This window comes from Narcine bancroftii, chromosome 3 (genome assembly GCF_036971445.1).
Source record: "Narcine bancroftii isolate sNarBan1 chromosome 3, sNarBan1.hap1, whole genome shotgun sequence".
In the NCBI taxonomy this organism is placed as follows: domain Eukaryota; kingdom Metazoa; phylum Chordata; class Chondrichthyes; order Torpediniformes; family Narcinidae; genus Narcine; species Narcine bancroftii.
The window spans coordinates 303306709-303332504 of NC_091471.1; positions in this window are offsets into that span (position 1 = coordinate 303306709).

Genomic DNA, 25796 nt, shown 5'->3' on the forward strand with positions numbered 1-25796 from the left:
TTAAGATCTCTCCTATCTCATTAGGCTCCACATAGATGACTGCTAGGGGACCAATCTTGTCCATTCCTATCCTTTTTCTCTTAACATATACTTAGAAACCCTTTGGGTTTACCTTCACATTATCTGCCAAAGATACCTCATCTTTTTGCCTTCCTAATTTCCTTCTTAAGAATCTTCCATACTCTTCTAGTACCTCATTTGCTCCTTGTTGCCTGTACCTGCTATACATCTCTCTCTTCTTAACCAGATAGCCAATATCCCTTGCAAACCAAGATTTCCTATGCTTGTTAGCTTTGCTTTTAATCCTGGTAGCAACATGCAAACTCTGCACTCTCAAAATGTTGCCTTTGAAGGCCTTCCACTTACTGGACACATCCTTGCCAGAAAATAGTTTACCCCAATCCACTCTTCCTATATCCTTTCTCATTTCCACAATATTGGCCAAATTATTTCAAATATTTAAGGACACGATATTAGTCCCACGGTTTGATGGCATTCCAATTTGGAATCTCAACTCGGAGTAGACTTATCCTTATCCATAATTACTGTTAACTTCAAACTAATGACATTATGGTCACTGGAACCCAAGTGTTTGCTACACATATTTCTGTCACCTGACCTGTCTAGTTCCCTACTTGGAGATGAAGTACTGCATCCTCTATCATTGGTATCTCTACTGATTTTGAAAACTTTCCGAACACATTTGGCAAACTCCGAGCCATCCAGGCCTTTTAGAGTATGGGAGTCCCAGTCAATGTGGAAAATTAAAATCTCCTATCACGACTTTCTGTTCCTTGCATTGGTCTGCCATCTCTACAGATTTGCACCTCCAATTCTCTCTGCCCATTGGGTGGGTCTATAATACAACCTTATCAGTGTGGTCACACCTTTCCCATTCTTCAGCTCTACCCTATGGCCTCAGTAGACGAGCCCTCTGGGCTTTCCTGCCTAAGGTCAGCTGTGATATTTTCCCTGACTAGCAATACAACTCCTCCCCCTTCGAGGGTCTATAATACAACCTTATCAGTGTGGTCACACCTTCCCCATTCTTCAGCTCTACCCACATGGCCTCAGTAGACGAGCCCTCTGGGCTTTCCTGCCTAAGGTCAGCTGTGATAATTTCCCTGACTAGCAATACAACTCCTCCCCCTTCGGGGTTCTATAATACAATTTTATCAGTGTGGTCACACCTTTCCCATTCTTCAGCTCTACCCATATGGCCTTAGTAGACGAGCCCTCTCGGCTTTCCTGCCTAAGGTCAGCTGTGATATTTTCCCTGACTAGCAATACAACTCCTCCCCCTTCACCCATCCCCCCCCTCTATCACATCTGTAACAATGGAACCCTGGAACATTGAGTTGATTTCAGATTTAACTTGAACACTCTCAGTGGTAAATTGTCTCATTTATACCCTCATTTGGAGGAGTAGGATGTGGGAATATGCACATTGGGACTCTGCAATGAGTTCTTGCCAAATTATTTCAAATATTTAAGGACACGATATTAGTCCCACTGTTTGATGGCATTCCAATTTGAATCCAAAATAGCATCCAATATGATTGTATTTGTGGCATGTGGAGGCTAGAGGGCACCACACTGACAGGGACTCTGTGGCTGCAGGAGGTGAATCCGTGGTCACGCGGTGACTGAGGGGACTCTCTTTTGCTTCTCTGACTGTAAGATACGCTTCAGGCAATTTCTGAGGATGGCAAATCTGTCTGCCTTAAGGCAGATGAAAACCAATTTTGTGTAATGTTACACTGTCTTTAATACACCACAATAAATTGAATCTTGAATTATGAAATCAACGTGCAGCATCGGTTTGAACGGAATGCTGCTATTTTGGAACTCGTACATGCTCACAAATGAGCACGTGTTCAACAAAAGAAACAGAACCCCCCACACCACACCAATGCAGGTCTGGCAAGGCAAAACTAGACATCCATGAGGCATTGTAAACTCACAGCAGGCATATTCTTCCCTCCACCATCACTATAAATCAAACCTAGTCCAAAAAAAAATTGGTGGAGAGATGTGCAGCAATCACTGATTTTAAAAATGATGCAAAAAGCAAAAATACCTCATAATACATAGTGAAATGATCCCACAAAGTTCTGCCGTCCCACCACATTCAGCCAAAGTTCAAGGTCTTTTGTTGTCATGTGCACCCAGTACACACAATCAGTTTTGTTTGCCCTATAAAAGTAAATGAAGAGGTGCTATAGATCTAGCACCCCTAAGAAGATAAAATGAGACCTTTCTAAGATCTAGCGGTGAAGCCAAGCTCCAGGCATCTAAGTTGCCCTTCCTCAGCCACTCAGTCATGATCAGCGGGCAACAGTAATAAGAGGAGGAGGCTCCACAACTATCCACCATCTCTTCTTGTCAGGGCAAAAGGAAAGGTTGAGGCATTGGTTATCTTGTTTAGTGGCAATAAAACCTGATGATGTGTCTCTACTTTCTCTTGAGATTCCCACAATCACAAAAGTCAAGGCGTCAGCCAATCTGAATCATTCCAGTAATTTCACCGAAAGCTGACAACAAAGAATACAGCAAAAAGTGACATGAATGAAAAAAAGAAATGGGAACAACAATTCATGCAATCTGGACATGTGAGAGAGTAGAAAAGTTTTGGGATGATCTCAATCAGATATTAAATAAAATAACAGAAAACAATATACCAAAGAATCCAGAGATCTTTCTCCTAAGTAACATAAAAAACAAAGAATTTGGAATTGACTTGGAGGATGCACAAAAAAGATTTGTTAAGATAGCCCTAGCCGTAGCAAAAAAATGTATTATGTCAACCTGGAAATTGGAAGATAATTTGAAAATACAACAATGGTATATAGAAATGAATAAATGTATTCCATTAGAAAAGATAACATATAGTTTAAGAAATAATATTGAAATATTCGAACAAGTATGGGAGCCTTACATTAAATACAATAGCGAAAACCTACCGGGGACAAACATTACCTAAGTTGATGGAAGGAGAAGGAAAGAAAAGAATGGACTCAGTAGAATTTCTGGTGTATTTTTGTTGAATGACAACATTGCCTGACGGGTTTAATGCAACCTAGATTGTATACCTAAAATGGATGAGAGGGGGGGTGGGGGGGTGGCTTGGGAGGAGGGAGGGGGGGGGGAGAAAAAGTCACTGTATATGTGTGAAAAAGAAAAAGTGTACATCATGGCTAATGTGATTTATGGTGTGAAAAATAAAAAATAAAAAAAAAATAAATAAATAACAACCCAATTGCACTATTGGAAACATGCATTCAAAATGAGCTGCGTCCATTAAAAAAAAATGAAGGTGCCTGTCATGATAATCAATATGTATGAGATGTACCGGAAGTCACGTGGTAAGAGAGAGAGATAAGAACACAAGCAGGAGAACAAAGGAAACCGGAGAAAAAAGCCATTAAGAAGTTTACCTGATAAAACTTGTGTTTAATGTTTTATTAACTTCACATTTCGGGCCACAAATGTGACATTGGCGACGAGGATGGGATAAGCTTGAAGAAAATTAAAGACTAAACAAGATTACAGATGATTACAGACAACTTCAAGGTGATAAGAATTTTCTCTTTGACTCAGTTCTTTTGGGGCTGGAATATTTCCTCATGGCTGGTGCAAACTGTGACTTTCTAACACATAGTGGAATTGCTCATTTTGACCCAACGGGTGATGCAAGCACTGTAAGTGTGAAGTGGAAGGCATGGCTGGAAGAATTTGAATCCTACGCCGACAGTCGTGGCCTATTGCTACATACCGGTACAGTTGAACAAAAAGCGCAGAGAAGGGCATTACTTCTTTTCACCGCAGGACCCGCAGTTCGGGAAACATTTAAGACACTTTTAAATACTGGAAGAAAGGATGAGTACCAGAAAGCGGTAGATGCATTAAATGCACACTATGTAGTGACACCGAATGCTACATTTCAACGCCATTTGTTTCGGAGAACGAGACAAGAAGATGGCCAGACAATTGCTCAGTACGTGACGAGACTACGCCAGCTAGCTGTTGGATGCAATTACATGCCAGCTGATTTGGACAACCAATTACTGGATCAAGTCGTACAGCACTGCAGATCAGATAAACTCAGAAGACGTCTACTGGAAAGAGGGAGTGAGTTGGAACTCACCGATGCTTTAGCTATTGCTGCTGCATTAGAGGCTGTTGAAGGGCAATTTCATACCATGACCCTGAAAGACAACTCAAGCCAGAAAATTAAGAGGCTCTCACATCGCCATAACCAGCCAAGATATACGTTAACACATGATGTGGAGTGTTATAGATGTGGATACCGAGGTCACTTTGGAAAAGACCCATATTGCCCGGCCAAAGGCAAAGTTTGCAGAAAGTGTGGAGGTAAGGACCACTTTGCAAAGAAGTGCAAAAGCAAGTCCAATGCAGACCAGAAGAGGAAGAGTACAACTTCCAAAGGCAAAGTCTGGGGGAAAGGAAAGTATCCTGGAAAGAAAAATACCATTCGCCAGATAGACGGTGACGATGATGATACCCAGGAGGGACAGAGTTGTTAGCAATTTACGTTGAATGAAGTACATCATGAGAAGGTCCCAGTGATCATTGGTGGAGTGACAGTTCAGGTCATTGTAGACTCAGGCAGTGACAGTAATGTGATTGATCGACATTTATGGGAGAAGTTGAAAAGGAAAAAGATCATCTGTACCTCAAAGAAGTGTTCCAAGAAACTGTATCCATACACAGCAACCAAGCCATTGCAGACCATTGGATGTTTTACTGCAACCGTTGAAGCTGGAGATAAGTACACCGAAGCAGAGTTTAATGTCATAGAAGAGAGGGGAGAACCATTGCTGAGTAGAAGCACAGCGCAAGACCTGGCAATACTTCATATTGGAGCTTGTGTCAATTCAATTTAGTCATACGAGGATATGAAGCAAGAATTCCCCGCAGTCTTCCAAGGAGTAGGAAAGCTGAAAGGTCGACAACTGAAGCTAGCGGTAGATGAAACGGTCAAACCCAAGGCACAACCAATGCGCCGAACTCCGTTTGGACTTCGTGGGAAAGTTGAAGCCAAAATTAAAGAATTGATCGAACAAGACATTATTGAACCGGTGGAACATTCGATACAATGGGTCAGTCCCGTAGTGATTGTGCCCAAACCAAAGGGTGACATAAGACTATGTGTTGACATGAGAATGGCCAATGAAGCTATAATTAGAGAACGACACCCTATACCAACAGTGGAGGAAATACTTCAAGAACTAACTACCAGCAAGGTATTCTCAAAAATTGATCTGAAATGGGGCTATCATGAATTAGAGCTGGATTCAGGTTCCCGAGATGTAACTACATTTGTGACTCACTGTGGATTGTATCGTTACAAGAGACTATCATTTGGAATTAATGCAGCTTCGGAGATCTACCAGTATGAAATCCATCGAGTGATTCAAGGCATTCCTGGAGTTGCCAACATTTCTGACGACATCATAGTCCATGCACCAATGAAGGAAGAGCATGACAAACGGTTGAGGCGTGTACTATCTAGACTACAGGAAGCAGGCCTTACCGTGAATGGAAACAAGTGTCAGTTCGGTGTGTCAGAAATGGACTTCATGGGACACAGACTTACACGGAAAGGACTAAACCCTGCAGAGGCCAAGGTGAAAGCTATTGCAGATGCACGTGCACCTCAGAACGCAACAGAGGTGAGGAGTTTCCTGGGATTGGTCAATTTTTGTGCAAAGTTCATTCCTAATTTCGCTACAGTGGCAGAACCACTAAGGAAACTAACCAGGAAAGGTGTACCATTTCATTTTGGATCTGAGCAGAAGAAAGCGTTCACAGCGCTGAAGCAAAGCCTGACAGATGCAAAAACTCTTGGATATTACGATCCGGCGGCATCAACCAAAGTCGTAGCGGATGCCAGCCCGGATGGTTTAGGAGCCGTGTTGGTCCAGATGCATGATGGAGGACCAAGAATCATTGCCTATGCCAGCAGATCGTTATCAGATGTGGAAAGAGGATACTCTCAGACAGAGAAAGAAGCACTCGGACTTGTATGGGCCTGTGAGAGGTTCCATGCATATTTATACGGCATTGAATTTGAACTCATCACAGATCATAAGCCATTAGAGATGATCTATGCACCTAGATCCAAACCATGTGCCAGAATAGAGAGATGGGTTTTTTTTCTTTGGCTTGGCTTCGCGGACGAAGATTTATGGAGGGGGTAAAAAGTCCACGTCAGCTGCAGGCTCGTTTGTGGCTGACAAGTCCGATGCGGGACAGGCAGACACGATTGCAGCGGTTGCAAGGGAAAATTGGTTGGTTGGGGTTGGGTGTTGGGTTTTTCCTCCTTTGCCTTTTGTCAGTGAGGTGGGCTCTGCGGTCTTCTTCAAAGGAGGTTGCTGCCCGCCAAAGTATGAGGCGCCAAGATGCACGGTTTGAGGCGTTATCAGCCCACTGGCGGTGGTCAATGTGGCAGGCACCAAGAGATTTCTTTAGGCAGTCCTTGTACCTTTTCTTTGGTGCACCTCTGTCACGGTGGCCAGTGGAGAGCTCGCCATATAACACGATCTTGGGAAGGCGATGGTCCTCCATTCTGGAGACGTGACCCATCCAGCGCAGCTGGATCTTCAGCAGCGTGGACTCGATGCTGTCGACCTCTGCCATCTCGAGTACTTCGACGTTAGGGGTGTAAGCGCTCCAATGGATGTTGAGGATGGAGCGGAGACAACGCTGGTGGAAGCGTTCTAGGAGCCGTAGGTGGTGCCGGTAGAGGACCCATGATTCGGAGCCGAACAGGAGTGTGGGTATGACAACGGCTCTGTATACGCTTATCTTTGTGAGGTTTTTCAGTTGGTTGTTTTTCCAGACTCTTTTGTGTAGTCTTCCAAAGGCGCTATTTGCCTTGGCGAGTCTGTTGTCTATCTCATTGTCGATCCTTGCATCTGATGAAATGGTGCAGCCGAGATAGGTAAACTGGTTGACCGTTTTGAGTTTTGTGTGCCCGATGGAGATGTGGGGGGGCTGGTAGTCATGGTGGGGAGCTGGCTGATGGAGGACCTCAGTTTTCTTCAGGCTGACTTCTAGGCCAAACATTTTGGCAGTTTCCACAAAGCAGGACGTCAAGCGCTGAAGAGCTGGCTCTGAATGGGCAACTAAAGCGGCATCATCTGCAAAGAGTAGTTCACGGACAAGTTTCTCTTGTGTCTTGGTGTGAGCTTGCAGGCGCCTCAGATTGAAGAGACTGCCATCCGTGCGGTACCGGATGTAAACAGCGTCTTCATTGTTGGGGTCTTTCATGGCTTGGTTCAGCATCATGCTGAAGAAGATTGAAAAGAGGGTTGGTGCGAGAACACAGCCTTGCTTCATGCCATTGTTAATGGAGAAGGGTTCAGAGAGCTCATTGCTGTATCTGACCCGACGTTGGTTTTCGTGCAGTTGGATAATCATGTTGAGGAACTTTGGGGGACATCCGATGCGCTCTAGTATTTGCCAAAGCCCTTTCCTGCTCACGGTGTCGAAGGCTTTGGTGAGGTCAACAAAGGTGATGTAGAGTCCTTTGTTTTGTTCTCTGCACTTTTCTTGGAGCTGTCTGAGGGCAAAGACCATGTCAATGGTTCCTCTGTTTGTCGGTCTGCCCTCATTGCACATGAACTCCTCAGACTTGACATCGACATAGCCGCTCTCAGTGAAGTCCGCCTGGCAGATGTAGGCAGCCTCCAAGAATGCGGCGCGGGCTACACTCTCTACTGGCCTGGGAAGCCTTCGGATGAACGACGCCTATCTGGTGTAGGCTTCATGGTCAAGAGCTTCATTGCCTCCAAACTCGAAAACCTTCCGACAGGCCTCTCGGACCGAATCATGTCCATGCGACTCCCACTTCAAAACAAGCGTCACATCACCCTCATCAGTGTCTATGCTCCAACCCTCCAGGCGGAACCAGCAGAAAAGAACAACTTCTACACCGACCTGCGCATCCTCATCCAACGTACCCCTACAGCCGACAAGGTTGTCATCCTGGGCGACTTCAACGCTCGTGTCGGCAAAGACTCAGAAACCTGGCCAGGAATCCTGGGCAAGCATGGCGTCGGCAAGTGCAACGACAATGGGCGCCTCCTGTTGGAGCTCTGCGCAGAACAGCGACTTGTCATTACAAACACTCTTTTTCAGCAGAGGGACAGCCTTAAGACCACCTGGATGCATCCCCGATCCAAACACTGGCACCTCCTGGACTACATCCTGGTGCGAGAAAGTGACAAACAAGATGTGCTCCACACCAGGGTCATGCCTAGCGCGGAATGCCACACTGACCACCGGCTGGTTCGCTGCAAGCTCAACCTTCACTTCAAGCCAAAGCCCAGGAACAATAAAGCCCCCAGAAAGAGGTTCAATGTTGGAAACCTGCAGTCAGACGAAGCGAGAGGAAACTTCCAGGCAAACCTCAAAGCAAAGCTCGACGTTGCAACCCGCCTCACGGACTCGTCCCCTGAAACCCTCTGGGATCAGTTGAAGACTACCATACTGCAATCCACTGAAGAGGTACTGGGCTTCTCCTCCAGGAAAAACAAGGACTGGTTTGACGAAAACAGCCAGGAAATCCAGGAGCTGCTGGCAAAGAAGCGAGCTGCCCACCAGGCTCACCTTACAAAGCCGTCCTGTCCAGAGAAGAAACAAGCCTTCCGTCGCGCATGCAGCCATCTTCAGCGCAAACTCCGGGAGATCCAAAATGAGTGGTGGACTAGCCTCGCCAAACGAACACAGCTCAGCGCGGACATTGGCGACTTCAGGGGTTTCTACGAGGCTCTAAAGGCTGTGTACGGCCCCTCACCCCAAGTCCAAAGCCCGCTGCGCAGCTCAGATGGCAAAGTCCTCCTCAGCGACAAGATCTCCATCCTCAACCGATGGTCAGAACACTTCCAATCTCTTTTCAGTGCCAACCGCTCAGTCCAAGATTCTGCCCTGCTCCAGCTCCCTCAACAGCCCCTAAGGCTAGAGCTGGATGAGGTTCCCACCCTGGATGAGACATATAAGGCAATCGAACAACTGAAAAGTGGCAAAGCAGCAGGTATGGATGGAATCCCCCCAGAAGTCTGGAAGGCTGGCGGCAAAACTGCATGCCAAACTGCATGAGTTTTTCAAGCTTTGTTGGGACCAAGGTAAACTGCCTCAAGATCTTCGTGATGCCACCATCATCACCCTGTACAAAAACAAAGGCGAGAAATCAGACTGCTCAAACTACAGGGGAATCACGTTGCTCTCCATTGCAGGCAAAATCTTCGCTAGGATTCTACTAAATAGAACAATACCTAGTGTCGCCGAGAATATTCTCCCAGAATCACAGTGCGGCTTTCGAGAGAGATGGGTACTCAGACTACAACCCTACAAATATAAAGTAATCCACATAGCAGGGAAAGCAAACATTGCAGATCCGCTGTCCAGATTGGTGAAGGATGGAGGTCCACAATCCAAGTCAGAATTGGGAACAGAAACAGAGAGCTCTGTACGCTTCGTAGCTATTCAGGCGATACCGAAAGCTGTGACTACGAAGGAGGTCGAGAGAGAATCCGAACGTGATCCAGAACTCATGGAAGTAAGAGAATGCATACAGAGTGGACAATGGGACAAGTGTACTCACAAGGCTTACATTCCCATTAGAGATGAACTTTGTTGCATCGGACAGTGTGTATTAAGAGGCTGCAGATTGGTGATACCACAAAGATTAAGACTGAAGATCGTATCCTTAGCGCATGAAGGACACCTAGGTATTGTTGGTACCAAGCAAAACCTCAGGACCAAGGTATGGTGGCCAAGTTGTGATAAAGACGCAGAGAGATTTGTTAAAACTTGTCACGGATGTCAAATCATAAGTAAGAGTAATCCGCCAGAACCGATCCGGAGTACGCAACTTCCGACAGGACCATGGATCGACGTAGCTGTTGATTTTCTTGGACCTTTACCGACGGGTGAATCAATTATGGTAGTGATAGATTACTACAGCAGATACTATGAGTACGTGGTGTTGAAGTCCACAACCACTGAAAAAACAATATAAGCGTTAGCAGAGATATTCGCAAGATATGGATTACCTGTTACATTATACTCTGACAATGGTCCACAATTCATTTCAGAGACATTTGCGGAATACATGAGGACCACAGGTATCCACCATCATAAAGTAACTCCGAAATGGCCGCAAGCCAATGGAGAAGTAGAGAGACAAAATCAGTCCATTGAAAAACGATTGAAAATTGCACACGCAGAAGGACAAAATTGGCGAGAAGCATTGCTATCTTATGTGGCTGTCTATCGAGCAACGCCTCATGCAACCACTGGAAAAAGTCCTGCTGAAGCATTTTTTGGGAGAAAAATCCGCACAAAAATGCCAGAAATAAAGGAAATCCGAGACGACCAGGAGATGAGGGACCACGATGCTGAAAAGAAAGGTGCAGCAAAGCTGTACACAGATTCGAAACGTGGAGCCAAGTACTCAGACATCATGCCAGGAGATAATGTTCTAGTGAGGCATGAAACTGGTGGTAAGCTAGACACACCTTATTACCATCAACCCTATACTGTCGTATCCAGAAGTGGCAGTATGGTGACAGTCAAGTCTCCGACTGGAGTCCTGTATAAGAGAAATGTTTCAGGTGTAAAAAGGTACCAGTCCAGAGATATATCGAGTGAAGAGGTTGAAAGGCCAATACGAGATGCTGAAACTGAGAGACCTGATGATGTTCCAGAGGCAGTTACCAGCACTCCTGATGAAGTGACTAGAGCGCCAGAAACACCCGAAGCCGTGGTGAGCAGTATTGCCGACGCTGAGAGTGAACAACCGAGAAGCGACGACAATATCGCAGGCAGGCCGAAACGAAACCGGAAAGTGCCCAAACGATACGAAGAGTTTGTGCCATAGTTTTAATAAGAACTTTGGGACAGTATTTTAATCTTCTATCATAAAGTGCATGTATGAGTGCTGTAGGAAGTAAATTTTATGTAGTTGAGTTATAGTATTACCATTAGTTACGACGTTTGTAAGTTTCCGAGGGATATTGGTAAGTGAAGGTAAAGTTTATTTCTGATTAAAGGAGGGATGTCATGATAATGAATATGTATGAGATGTACCGGAAGTCACGTGGTAAGAGAGAGAGATAAGAACACAAGCAGGAGAACAAAGGAAACCGGAGAAAAAAGTCACTAAGAAGTTTACCTGATAAAACTTGTGTTTAATGTTTTATTAACTTCACATTTCGGGCCACAAATGTGACAGTACCCGCCAACATTTTCCTTATACTTTGATGAAGGGCTCAAACCCGAAACATTGGTTATGTATCTTTATCTTTGCTATATGAAGTTCACTCTTTGACTTGATAAGTCTCTCCAGCATTGTGTTTTTACTTCAATCACGGTGTCTGCAGACTTTTGTGCTTTACTCGTGTCCAGTACAATTATGGGATCTACCCACATCTACTGGTTCATTCTGTTCTGAAAATCAGGATAAATTACTAATTACTTCCCCATCTGATTTTTCTCCAGCATTAGCAAAGTGTTTCAAGCTGTCAGTAGGCATTTACTCAACAATACAGTAAAACCCCTAGTATCCAGCACCCATTGGGATGGTAGATGCTGTATATGTGTATTTCTGGTTGCTTGAGTTTGTGAGTTGCATGATTAATGAACTAATGGTGAGGCATGCCAATTTTAAACTTCTGTATTTACCTATTTATTTTCCACAATTTTTTTTGGAAAGTTGCTTGAAGCTGCGTGTTGCTTGAATTCCAGATAATGGGTTTTATTGTGATCTGTTCATTGATGCCCAGGGAGATTTTGTCAAGATCCCTTTAGTTGCTTCAGATCTTAGCTCTCTTAGTTCAAATGTGGACTAAAGAACTGAAACCTAGAATTGATGTCAAGTCGCCGCTTAACTGAATATAACAAGGTATCGTTAAAATGAGTCAGTAAGTTTGCAGATGACATAAAAGTTGGAGGTGCTTTGCATAGAGTAAAAGATTGTTGTAGGTTACAGCAGGGATATAGACAGGATGCAGAGTTGGTAGTCACCATTGAATCCACAATTTCCTTTTTGTATACACTAAATTAACCTTGATGAAAGGGAAGGGGAAGATTAGATGTAGTTTTTATTAATATTTGTTTTTAGTCTAACTTGGCAAACGTGGGTTTAACTTGTTAATTATACATTTATTTCGATCGTTAGTTTCTTATGTTGATCAAGGAATCACCGATGTAGTTTCACCAATTTTTTTACTTGTTTTTTTGTGCTTGTATTCAAGACAATTTGTTATGTGCTTTCCTTGAAAAAATTGTGTTTAAATGTTAAACTCAATAAAAATATTTAAGAGAGAAAAGGATGCAGAGTTGGGCAGAGAAGTGGCAGATAGAGTTCAATCAGGATAAGTGTGAAGTGAATAATTTTGGAGGGTTGAACTTGAAGGTGAAGTACATGGATAATGGTAGGATTCTTAACAGTGTGGAAGATTTGGGGTCCAAATCCATAGGTCTCTCAAGGTTGCCATGCAGGCTGATAGGACAGTTATGAAGGATTATTGTAAGCTGGCCTTCATTAAGACCATAAGACATAAAAACAGAAACAGGCTATTCCATCCATCGTGTCTGCCCCACCATTTAATCATGAACTTGTAGCGGCTACTATGGTAGAGCTATTGAAATAATACAAAAACACACATCAGACTAGTCAAGTGAAGACTGATTTATTCAGAGTTTACAGGCTTTTATATACTGCATGTCCAGGGCTTCGTGGGACAAGGTAGGACGTCACTATGAAATTGTTGCCGATCCACAGGACCGCCAGGTTTAAATCTAACCTTTTAAGTGTCCCGTGCCTTCCAGCAGGAGACTCAGCGGCACGTGCTGTTCCTCGGCACTCGGTATCTCTTGCATGTGGTCCTGGTGAGTAGGCAGATGTTCGCATTATGGTTCAACATGCCCACAGAACCACGCTGGTGACAGTTTGTGTTGCTGTGTGCTTCCTTGGTCTGCTACATGGCCACCTCAAACTGATCTATTTTCCCATTCAGCCTGTACTTCCCACTCACCATGTACTTCCCTATAACTTTGATGCCCTGACTAAGAACCTATCCATCTCCACCTTAAATACACCCAGTTGGCCTCCACAACTGACTGTGGCAACAAATTCCACAGATTTACCACCCTATGGCTGAGGAAATTTTTCTGCATCTCTGTTCTAAGTATCTCCCTTCAATCTTGAAGTTGTGTATTCTGGTCCTAGACTGTCCCACAATGGGATACAACCTTTCTACATTTATTCTCTCCATGCATTTGAAGTGTTTCAATGAGATTCCATCACATACTCCTAAATTCCCATGAGTTCAGACCAAGAGCTGTCAAATGCTCCTCGTATGAGAACCATTTCATTCCCAGAATCATCGTTGTGAACCTGCTCTGAACCATCCCCACCATCAGCACATCCTTTCTTAAATGAGAACCCCATAACTACTCACAATACTCCAAGTAAGTTCTCACCAGTGCCTTGTAAAACATCAACATTCTATCCCTGCTGTTATATTCTATTCCCCTTGAAATGAATGCCAGCATTGCATTTGCCTACTTCACCATTGACTCAACATGCAAGTTTACTTTCAGGCTATCCTCTCAGGTCCCTTTGCATCTGGGTATTTTCATTTTTCTACCTATTTAAAAAATAATCTGCCTGTTTATTTTTTTTCTACCAGTGTAAGACTGCACACTTTCCAACATTGTATTTCATTTCACACATTTTTGCCATTCCCCTCATCTGTCTAAGACCTTCTACAGCCTCCCTATTTCCTCAACACTACCTGCTCCTCCACCTACCTTGGTATCATCTGCAAACTTGACCACAAAGCCATTTATTCCATAAGCTAAACCATTAATATACAACATAAAAAGAAGCAGCCCCAACACTGACCCCTGTGGAAAACCACAAGCAACTGGCAGCCAACCAGAATATAATCTCTGTATTCCAACTCTCTGCTTCCTGCCAATTGACCAATGCTCTACCCATGCTTGTATGTTTCCTGTTATTACCATGGGCTCATAATCTGGTTAAGTAACCTCATGTGTGGCACTGTCAAAGGCCTTCTGAAAATCTAAATACACAACATCCACTACATTTCCTTTATCTAGCCTGGTTTTCACTTCTTTGAAGAATTCCAATGAGTTTGTCAAGCAAGATTTTCCCTGAAGGAAACCACGCTGGGCTTAGCCTTTCTTGTCATGTGCCTCCAAGTACTCTGTAATCTCATCTTTGATGATCGACTCCAACTTCTTCCCAACTAGACTAACCAGTCTATAATTTCCTTTCTGCTGCCTCTCTCCCTTCTTGAATAATGGTTTGACATTTGCAATTTTCCAGTCCTCTTTGATCCCTGAAAGATCATTACCAATGCCTCTGCAATCTCTTCTGTTCCTTCCTTCGGAACCCAAGGGGGATTGAGTTCAAGAGCCATGTGGTAATTTTTCAGCTCTATAAAACTCTGGTTAGACCACCCTTGGAATATTGTGTTCAGTTCTGGTCACCTCATTACAGGAAGGACATGGAAGCTTTGGAAAGGGTGCAGAGGAGAACTTGGATTGGAGAATGTTTTTGATGAGGCAAAGTTGACAGATCTGGGGGTTTTCTCTTTGGAGTAAAGAAGGATGAGAGGTGACTTAATAGAGGTCTACAAGATTATGAGAGGCCTTGATAGGGTAGATAGCCGGCACCTTTTTTTCCTAGGGTGACAGCAGCAAATACTAGAGGACATCTGTATAAGGTAAGGGTAGGAAAGTTTAGGAAAGAAGTCAGGGCTGCTTTTCCCACAGAGAGTAGTGGGTGCATGGAATGCATTGCCAGGTGTGGTGGTGGAGGATGGTATAATGGGGACGTTTAAAAGGATCCTAGGAACTTGGATAAAAGGAAAATAGAGGATTATGGGTATGAAGTAGGGAAGGCTTAAATTGTAGGCAAAATAGTAGGTTTATATAGGTCAGCACAACATTGGGCTGAAGGGCCTCTACTGTGGTGTAATGTTCTATATTCTTGAAACTGATTTCACTAAATGGTAAAACAGTCCATCAGTTGGAGTTGTCTCAGAGATCCATCATTCCAGCCCCAGGACTGCATTGCAGGAATTCCTCAGAACAATCTTCAGGTTTTCACCAAAGTCCTTCATAAAATCAGAAGTGTGGATGCCTACAAATGATTTCAGAACATTTAGCTCCATTTACAACTCCTCAGAAAAGGAAGATATCCAGGCCTGAATTCTGGAAGACATATACAAGCTTTGTCTGATGGGCCACCCATAACATATTGACTACAAGTGTTTTGTATAAACCAGTTGTTCCCAGATGTGGGGAGTAATTATTTCCCCTTAGAAACAAACATGTCTAAGAGAACAGACAAAGCAACCTTAATTTTAATTTATTTTTTAAATAATTAATTAGAAGAGATTGTATGATGGAAAGGAATTGGGATGAGAAAGAAAGTATTCTGTAGGGATGACATGTTTCAGATCAATCGCTATCAATGGACTCAGCATCAAGAATTCTAAGGATGGTGTACACCTACCTCACACAGTCAAAAGCCCCTCTCACTGCCTTACTGCTGTGGTCTCTGATTACACATAATCTTCCCTTGTAAGTGTGAGGAAGTAGTTAAAAATGCAATTGGTTTAGGGAATGAAAACTGAGAGTGGTGGTGAATGGCTCCTGTTTTGGTAAGAAGAATCAGAATAGGACATATGTGGTAAATGGGAGAGCATTGAGGAATACAGAAGAGCAGAAAGATTTAGGAGTAACGGTACATCGTTCCCTGAAGGTAGAAACTCACGTGAATAGGGTGGTGAAGAAGGCTTTTAGTATGCTGGCCTTTATCAATCATTGCATGGAATATAGGAGTTGGGAGGTGATGTTGAGATTGTATAAGACGTTGGTGCGGCCTAATTTGGAGTTCTGTGTGCAGTTCTGGTCGCCTAATTATAGGAAGGATATAAACAGAGTGGAGAGAGTGCTGAGAAGGTTTACCAGAATGTTGCCTGGGTTTAAGCATCTGGAGTATGGGGAGAGATTGGACAGATTGGGTCTTTATTCTTTGGAGCGTAGAAGGTTGAGAGGGGATTTGATAGAAGTATTTAAGATTATGAAAGGGATAGACAGAATGGATGTGGATAGACTATTTCCGTTAAGAGGAGGAAAGATTAAAACAAGAGGACATGAGTTAAGAATTAAGGGGCAGAGGTTTAGAGGTAACATGAGGGGGAACTTCTTTACTCAGAGAGTGGTAGCCGTGTGGAATGATCTTCCGGGAGAAATAGTGGCGGCGGAGTCAATTGTATTATTTAAGAAAAGGTTGGACAGGTATATGGATGAGAAGAAGATGGAGGGTTATGGGCATTGTGCAGGGAGGTGGGACTAGAAAGGGGTGTTTGGTTCGGTGCGGACTAGAAGGGCCTAATGGCCTGTTTCCGTGCTGTAATTGTTATGTTATTATGTTATGAATGCCAGATTGTTGTCTGATAAGTGACACCGTATTTCAAGAGATTGAAGATAGTCTTTGACACAGATATACTGAGCACCATCTCAAACTTTACAGATAACACGGCACTGGGAAATGTTTTAAGCAATGACGAGTAAAGTGATGAAAAGCAAGAGGAAGAGGATTGGCTGGTGGGATGTACAGACATCAGACCAATGTAATTTAACACCAATAACTCTAACATATTATAGTTGAGTAAGGAATGAGGCAGTCTAATGTAACACACAAGGATAGAACTTTGTCGTGGCGTAGGATAAGCGTGAACTGTGTGTGTGTGTGTGTTATGTTTTCAGTAATAATGCTGCTGTAAAACACAAATTTCACGACTTGTTTCATGATTCTGATATATACAGTATATTTTGGTGTATAAGTCGACCAGCCTATGAGTTGAACCCCATTTTCTGGATGCCTGAGCTGGCCCGTTGACTGGTGCATAATTCGCCCCCAAAGATCATGATGCCTGAGATTACCAGCTTATACATCGATGTACCCCTCCCCCCCCCCAAAAGATCATGCAGATTGATCTGCTGGGTGTTGGCTGGAGGTGATTACAATCATGGAGGGTCCATTGACACAACTCACCTCGCGACGAAAATATGAAGCGAGCTTTGAGTTGAAATGGCCATGGAAACCAATAACCGCGCTGCTGCGAGAAAATTTGATGTCCCTGAGAAGTTGGTTAGAGAATGGAAGAAGAAAAAGACGAAGAAAAATACCAAAAAGGCAATGTTCATTGAGAAAAGGAATTACTTGTTGGCCAGAGTTGGAAAATCACATTGCAGAATGGGTACATGAACAGAAGCAAGATTGCAATGTGGTCTCCCAAAATAAAATAAGATCATTTATACTGATGATGAAGCTGAAATCACCTCATCAGATCCAGATGGGACACATGATGACTGTTTAAACAGTGAGAGGATGGACGTGCTTGCCGCCATCTTTGCCTCAGACAATTATAATGAGAGTGATTTTGAAGGGGTCTAAATGTGTTGTTGTTTTAAATAGTTGTTTTCAATAAAACACTCAATAATAGGGATTATTTTTGTTTTTTCAAGGGTGAACTTGTATTACCAATTCTACTTTTTAATGAGTTGACTTATATGCCGAATCCATGCAGACTGTATTTTGAGCTGAATTTAAGGTCTCAAAAGCATATCCGGCATATAAGTTGGGAGTTTTTTTGGGTTTCATGATTTGACTTGTACACCAAAATATACGGTATACAATACAAATTGGATTATCCGAAATCCTCAGTTATACAAAATTTTTTGGGCCCGGAAATGACGTCCATTCGACTCTGAAAATATTTCCGGATAATTGAGGATTTCAGAAAAATCATAAATTCTCATTTATCTGAAAAACTTTGAAGCTGAAATGATGTCATTTTACCTCTGAAGATTTTCAGATAAATGAGGATATCTGAAACAATCGGAAAACCTCAGTTATCCAAATTTTTTTCCAGAGCTGAACTGATGTCACAGGTTGAAAGTTTCTTTGGAATTTTGGTAAAATCCCTGAGTAGAATTTTGAGTTTTTGGTGTTGGATTTATCTTTGTTCAGGTTGTTTTTTTGTGAAGAATTAAACATTATTTCATGCTATAAAATTCTTCCCTTGTTGTTTGTTGTTGTTTAAATACTGTTACAAGTGATTTGCTGTTGTTAGTGGGCTGTTTTTAAAAAATGACCAGTTATCCGAAAAAATCATTTATCCGAAATGGGCCCGATCCTGACCATTTTGGATTACTAGAATTATAGTGTGTGTGTGTGTGTGTGTATTGATTCAATTTTATTGTCATTGTGCCAAGTAAAATACAAATACAATTGGCATCCAACCAGAAGTTAAAAATAGTGCTATATACAAAAAACTAGTGTAAATAAAAACAAACACATTTAGCGAGCAAACAATTATAAAAGTACTGACAGTACCACTCAGTGCTGTGATTTAAGGTTCACCAGGGTCAGCCTCGGGGGGGCGAAAAAAATCCCTTCCTGAGTCTCCTGATTCGAGATCGAAGGCTCCTATAGCTCCTACCAGGTGGGAGAAGTGTAAAAAGTCTATAGTTTGGGTGTGATGCATCCTTGAGGAGGTTCCTCGCCTTGTCCAGACAGCATTCCTGACAGATATTCTCATTGGTGAGCAATTGAATGGTGATAATCTGCTGGGCAGTTTTCACCAACCACTGAAGTGCTTTACAGTCCAATTCGAGACAATTGCCATACCACACTGAGATGCCATAGGTAAGTATGCTTTCAATAGTACCTCCTGGGACAGAGGTGTGCTTTCTATATCCTACACCACTGCAAACTTTTTTCCTTCTCAACCTTTTTTAGCTATGGTCCCTTTTGGGGCTCTGCTCAATGTTTATGGTGAAGCAGTTAGGTTTGTTGGTTTCTTCCATACTTCTCTCCTACCGACTGCATACAAAACAAAAAAAAAAATTAGGTGAGCTGATAAGAATATAAGGCTTTTACTTAAATGTTCTGTGGCCCTCGGGGGCTATTGGGGCCTTGTTGAGAATGGCCCCTCTGGACTTCGAAAATATGCCACATTTTGCAGCTATGATATTCAAACCTTTCAAAGTTGAAAGCTTTAAAACTTTCTTAGGTAACACTGGCTGCATACAATATTTATTTGAATTAGCAATCAGCATGAAAATTGAATGGTATCTGACATGTTGGTCCTTTGCTTCTTTGTACTTATTTTCTAGACTCATGGGTAAAGGTGAGAAGAAGGTGGTTAATCAACTTCTCTGCACCTATTTCTGACCATTATGTTAGAGTGATGAACCCCTCAGTGAACGGGTTAATGTCTTTCTATAGGAATGTGATGACGAATTCTAATGAAGATGTTAAATAGCCCAGAAGCTATTACCCACAGCAAAATTTCAGAACAAAAAATTCATTATTTCTTCATGACAAGACTGTGATGTGGAGATATTTATCATTCAAAGCTCCATTCACCTCTTGGGTACTCTGGACTTTCCTTTATTTACACGAGTTAGAGGTTACGTTTGTAATTAAGTTTACATTACTTAATAATGTGATGTTAATAAGGTAAGAAATAGTTATTAAATGTGTTAGTTAAATTGGTGCTTTTCATTAGTAGAAGAGCATACCTCTGAACTCAAGGCATGAAAAAAATTATCTTCCATTTTAGGATTTGCTCAGAATTAACTATATGAAATGCAAGATGAACAGTGTTGCTTCTGTTTGTAATAATGTGGATGATCTTGGCTTATTATGACTCAAGCAAATGAGAAAATAATGAAGCTTAAATTGTACTAGAATTACTGTCCTGTATTTTCATTATAGACATTTTGAATGTGCTATATTGTCAGGTGACTCTGTTCAAAATGATACCACCTTCCTTGAATAGAATTGCCTATTCACGGAAATAATTAGAGCAGAGCACAAATCGGGCACTCACAATTCAGATTGATACAAGGAAAATGAACAATAATTCAACTATTTGTCTCTGTGTCCGTCTGGGTCCAACAAAAATAATCAAGATCTCTACCTTTCCAGGGTGCTTGCTCAGCAGCTTATCCAAGACATTGCCTCTTCTGTGCAGACACAGATTGCTTTTAACCTTTTGTTCAAGCGATTGCTGCCCTACATTGGTCTGGCAAAATGGTCTATCAGTTTGAGAATCTGGGGCGAGTCTTTGAACCAAAACCTTTTATCGCAGAGGCTGGAATGCAACCAGCTGAGTGACGAGGGATATTAATATAATGCAAGAGAAACTTGCAGAGAGACATTGCAGTGTTAATGTGAACAAGTGGAGCAATGGTAAAGGGAGGTATAGAGATGATAGCAGTCAAACTTTTCAGATGCTCCAAATCCTATAGAGTAGTCCCATGCATGCAAGTCCCCTTGCTTGCGTTTGTTCCATATCCCCTTAAACCTATCCCATCCATGTATCTGTCCAAGCATTTCCTAAACATTTGCAATAGTACCTGCCTCAGCCATCTCCTCTGACAGCTTGCTCCATGCACTCAACTCTGTGTAGAAATGTTTTGGTTGTTCTCAAGGATGATAAATGAACAGAAATTTCTGAATATTATTTAAAGGGTGAAAAACTACAGCATGCTGTTGTGCAGAGGGACTTGGGAGTCCTTGTGCATGAATCGCAAAAAGTTAGGTTGTAGGTGCAGCAGGTTTTTAAGAAGGCAAATGGAATGTTGGCCTTCATCGCCAGAGGAATTGAATTCAGGAGTAGGGAGGTAATGTTGCAAGTGTATAAGGTACTAGTGAGACCGCACCTGGAGTACTGTGTCCAGTTCTGGTCTCCATATTTGAGGAAGGATATACTGGCTTTGGAGATGGTCAAGAGGAGGTTTACTAGGTTGATCCCTGGGATGAAGGGGTTGACATGATGAAAGATTAAATCGTCTAGGATTGTATTCGCTCGAGTTCAGAAGAATGAGAGGAGATCTTATAGAAACATATAGGATTATGAAGGGTATGGATAGGATAGATGTAAGAAGGTTTTTTGAGCTGGCCGGGGAAACTAAAACTAAAAGATTCGGGGGAGTAAATTTAGGACAGAGATGAGGAAAAATAGTTTTTCCCAGAGAGTGGTGAATGTTTGGAATTCTCTAACCAGGGAAGTGGTTGAGATTGCCTCATTAAACATATTTAAAATTCGGTTAGATAAATTTTTACATGATAGAGGAATTAAGGGATATGGGGAGAAGGCAGGTAGGTGGAGTTAGGTCATAAATTAGATCAGCCATGATCGTATTGAATGGCGGAGCAGGCTCGATGGGCCATTTTTGGCCTACTCCTGTTTCTACTTCCTATGTTCCTATAAATAGGCAAGAGAGCAGCAGAAAAGTTTCCACAATCAGGAAATAACCATGAAATTCATCTTCTCTATGTGCCTGACATTCATATTACAATTTAAAATAGTACACCAAGCTTACTTCTCCAAAATTCATTTGTCTAAATTCTGTTCTAATATTTCTTCAAATAATGTACATTATTTCATATGTTTTGGTCATGTTCTTAACCTTCCATCTATTGGGAAAGAATTTTTTGTACCTTGTCTTTAGTTCTTAATATTAATTTGACTCCTAGTCCTTGCCCTATTTGGAACAAGCAAACCAACTTACTTGAATTTGTCTGGGCTACACACATGTAGTTTCCTTTGCTCTCTTTATCGCTAGAAGAGCTGTATTAATGAGCTGGAAAGATGCTGTCCCTCCTGCTCATATTCAAATGGCCATGTGATGTAATGGCATGCCTGATTTTGGAAAAACATTAGATGTACTGCTACTGAAATTAACTTTAAATTAGTAAGTTTATGGGGTCCTTTTCTTAATTATTTTCATAATTTATAATATTTCAATCCCTTTTACAGTAGTGGAACATATACGTTCAACCAATAACCATAAGGGAGGGGTTAGATTATTAGCATAATATTTACATGTACCTTTTTTCTCTTTTGTCTTTTTCAATATACCATAGGTTATTTGTAGCCATATGCAATAGTATATCTATTTTGTTGGATACTTATTATTACCTATGTACGATTTACCTATAAAATAAAAATTTTTAAAAAGGGAAAGGAAATAACCATGTATTCCACTGTACTTGCCAGTGACATTGATTGTGGGCAGGTCATTGATCAGGATAGCAGGATGACCATCTTCATTCCAAATATGGCATACCCATGGATTTTCTCGGTTTAGAACAAGCAAGAAAGTCGATCGGGAGCGGTTTAACATGTAATCCAAACGACTCCAGTTACATCAATGCAGTAATCCTTTGATCCTGATTCACTCCAGTTACCACCCTCAAGGATTGTCCTGAAGAGTCCAGGAACTGAAGATTTATCGTTAGAACTCGGCTGTAGGCAGCCAGGGAGAAAAAAAATCAATGGAGCTTTAAAATAACTGTTTCTTCTTTCATTGAACAGATTGATTTGTTAGTTTTAAAAATATTGGGGAAAGGTAAAAAACTGCTGGTTAACTGGCAGTTAAGGATTATCTAGGTGAATAATAGTCTGTTCACCTCCTAATTGGCAAGATACAAGATCAAGTTTAAGTTCAAGTTTGTTAACATCTGATTATATTTGCAACAAGATGAAATTACTTTTCTTCAGTCTGCAGTGCACACACAATACACAGAACATAATAATCACAAATATTCATATAATTTAAAGAAATATTTTGCAATGATATATATAGTTGGTTACAGGATATTGTTCATCAAAATTACACCCTGCAGGAACAAGTTATTTCCTAGCCTGGCAGTCCTGAATTTGATGCTCCTGTACCCCTTTCTTGATAATTGTTTGGTGAAAGATATTGTTAGCAGGATTAAGGTTTAAAGATTCTATTATTGTCATGTAAAACTACATTTAGAATGTAACATACATGAAATTCTTTGACTTTTATCTACCGTAATGCAGGCAGAGTCGTCACTTTGTCCAGCACCTGTCACAGAAACCTACAGCCCTGGTGTTCCTAGGTGGTCTCCCCTCCAAGTACTGACCAGTCCTGAGCCTGCTTAGCTTCTGAGATCAGACAATCCCAGGCTCCTCAAAAATTATTTGAGCCTTCTTTAAGTAATGCTTCTGGTGAATGTTGTCAATAGAGGAAAAGGAAACCCCAATGATCATCTTGGCTTTTTTAAGACCATAAAACACAGGAGCAGAAATTCAGCCCATCACATCTGCCCCGCCATTTAATCATGAACTGATCCATTTTCCCACTCAACCTCACTGCCTGTCCTTCTCCTCATAACCTTTGATACCCTGGATAATCAAGATCTACCAATCTTTGCCTTAAATAGACCCAATGACCAGGGCCCCACAACTGCCTGTGGCAACATATTCCACTGATTTACCATCCTCTGGCTAAAGAAATTCCTCTGCATCTCTGTCCTAAGTGGAAGCCCTTCAATCCAAAAGTTGTGCCCTTTTTAGATTCTCCCTCCATGGGAAACAACCTTTCAACATCTACTCTGTCCACACCTTTCAAAATTTGAAATGTTTCAATAAGAGCCCCCTCCATTCTCCTAAATTCTAATGACTACAGCCAAGAATTATCAAATGCTCCTCGTATGATAACCCTTTCATTCCTGGAATGATTCAAGTGAACCTTCATTTAACCCTCTCCAATATCAGCACATATCCTTTCTCAAATGAGGACACAAAACGCTCACAGTACACTAAGTGAGGTCTCACCAGTGTCTTATAAAGGCTCAACATCACCTTCCTGCTCTTATTCTAATCCTCTTGAAATGAAATCCAGCATTGCATTTGCCGCCTTCACCACCAAATTAACATGGAAGTTTACCCGCACAAGGATTCCCAGGTCCCTTTGCATCTGGGTCTTCTCAATTTTCTCCCCATTAAAAAAAAATCTGCCAATTTTTCTACCAAAGTGCATGTTTGTACACTTTCTGATATTATATTGCATTTTCCTGTTCTCTGAATCTAAGTCCTTCTGTAGCCTCCATGTTTCCTCTACACTAACTGCTCCTCCACCAACTTTTGTATTACCTGCAAACTTGGCCTCAAAGCCATTCATTCCATAAGCTAAAGCATTAATCTACAACATAAAAAGAAGCAGTCCCAACACTGACCCCTGTGGAAAACCACAAGCAACTGGTAGCCAACTAGAATATAATCTCTGTATTCCATTTCTCTGCTTCCTGCCAATCAGCCAATGCTCTACCCATGCTGGTATGTTCCTGTGGTCTTGTTAAGCAGCTTCATGTGTAGCACCTTGTCAAATGCCCTCTGATTATCCAAATTGAGAATCTCCACTGCTTCTTTCTTATCAAGCCTGCTTGTCACCTCCTCAAAGAAATCCAATGACTTTGTCAGGAAAGTTTTTCCTAAAAGGAAACATGGCTTACCCTGCCATGTATTCCATAATCTTATCCTTGACTACTGATGTCAGGCTAACTGGTCTATGTCAGGGATGCCAACAGTATCCATGATGACTTCATCTGTGAGAAGTGCATCCAAGCAGCAGCTCTTGAAAAACCAAATTATGGCATTGGAGCAGGAGTTGGGTGAACTCTGGATCATTTTGGAAGTAGAGGGTGTGATAGACAGGAATTACAGGACGCTATCACACCTAGGAGTCAGGAAAAGGGTAGATGAGTGACAGGAGAGGGAAAAGGGAACAGGCAAGTCATGCAGGACATCCCTCTGGCCATTCCCTTCAATAGCAAGTGTACCATTTTGGATACTGTTGGAGGGAATGACCTATTAGGGACAAGTCATGGCAATCATGTCTCAAGCACAGAGTCTGGTCTTGTGGCCAAGAAGGGAAAGGAGGAGGAGAAGAGGTGTGGGTAGTAAAGTTGAGGAGGTCCTACAAGAAGTGTTCTGGGCATTAGGCTGAAGGACAGATCCTTCAGGGTTGTGATCTCAGGATTGCTACCCGTCCTACATGCCAGTGAGGTTAGAAATAGGACAATGCAGCTTAACGTGCGGGCAAAGATGTGTAGGAGGGAGGGCTTCAGGTTCCTGGATCATTGGGCTCAGACTGCAGAGGCTATAACCATCAAAACCTAAACCTGATGTGGCAAGATTGAGAACTATGGCCTCGGCTGAGGTAGTCACAGGGTAGCGTGACTGAACAAAAATTAGTACTGAATATATCCTGATCTCAAATGTGACAACATTGTGGCTTGCAGCACAGTCAATTGTACATTGACAAAACAACAGAGGACCCTCATAGGCCAATGACAGAGGAATGGACCAGTGACATATCTGAAAACTATTAGCTTCTCAAATGCTATTTCTGTTGAAGGAGGCTCATGAGAAGCTGGACTGCATAATAATAAGCATATAGGAGACTTGGCAAAACCTGGGTAATAGTAGAGGGGCTTGAAAAGGTGTGGGTCATCTTCTCTTTGGTGGCAAACATACAGGGGCATAGATTTAAGGTGTGTGGGAGTAATTATGGAGGGGGGCATGTAACAGGTACGTTTTTCACATAGGGTGGTGTGTACGTGGAATGCGCTGCCAACACCTGCTGGAGACAGGTACAATGGGACTATTGAGACTATTAGGTCGGCACAGCACAGTAGGGTGAAGGGCCTGTACTATGCCGTAGATGAATATGTTCAATGTTCTTTCAACCTGTTCAACTGGGGTAACAGGAAAGCAAAAAACCTTTTTAAAAGTTAACTAAGACCTCACTCAATAAATTATTTAAGATGGTATGATGTAAAAAACAATAAGCTATTGAACATTAATATAACTTCTATAGTGTTATTCCAGATT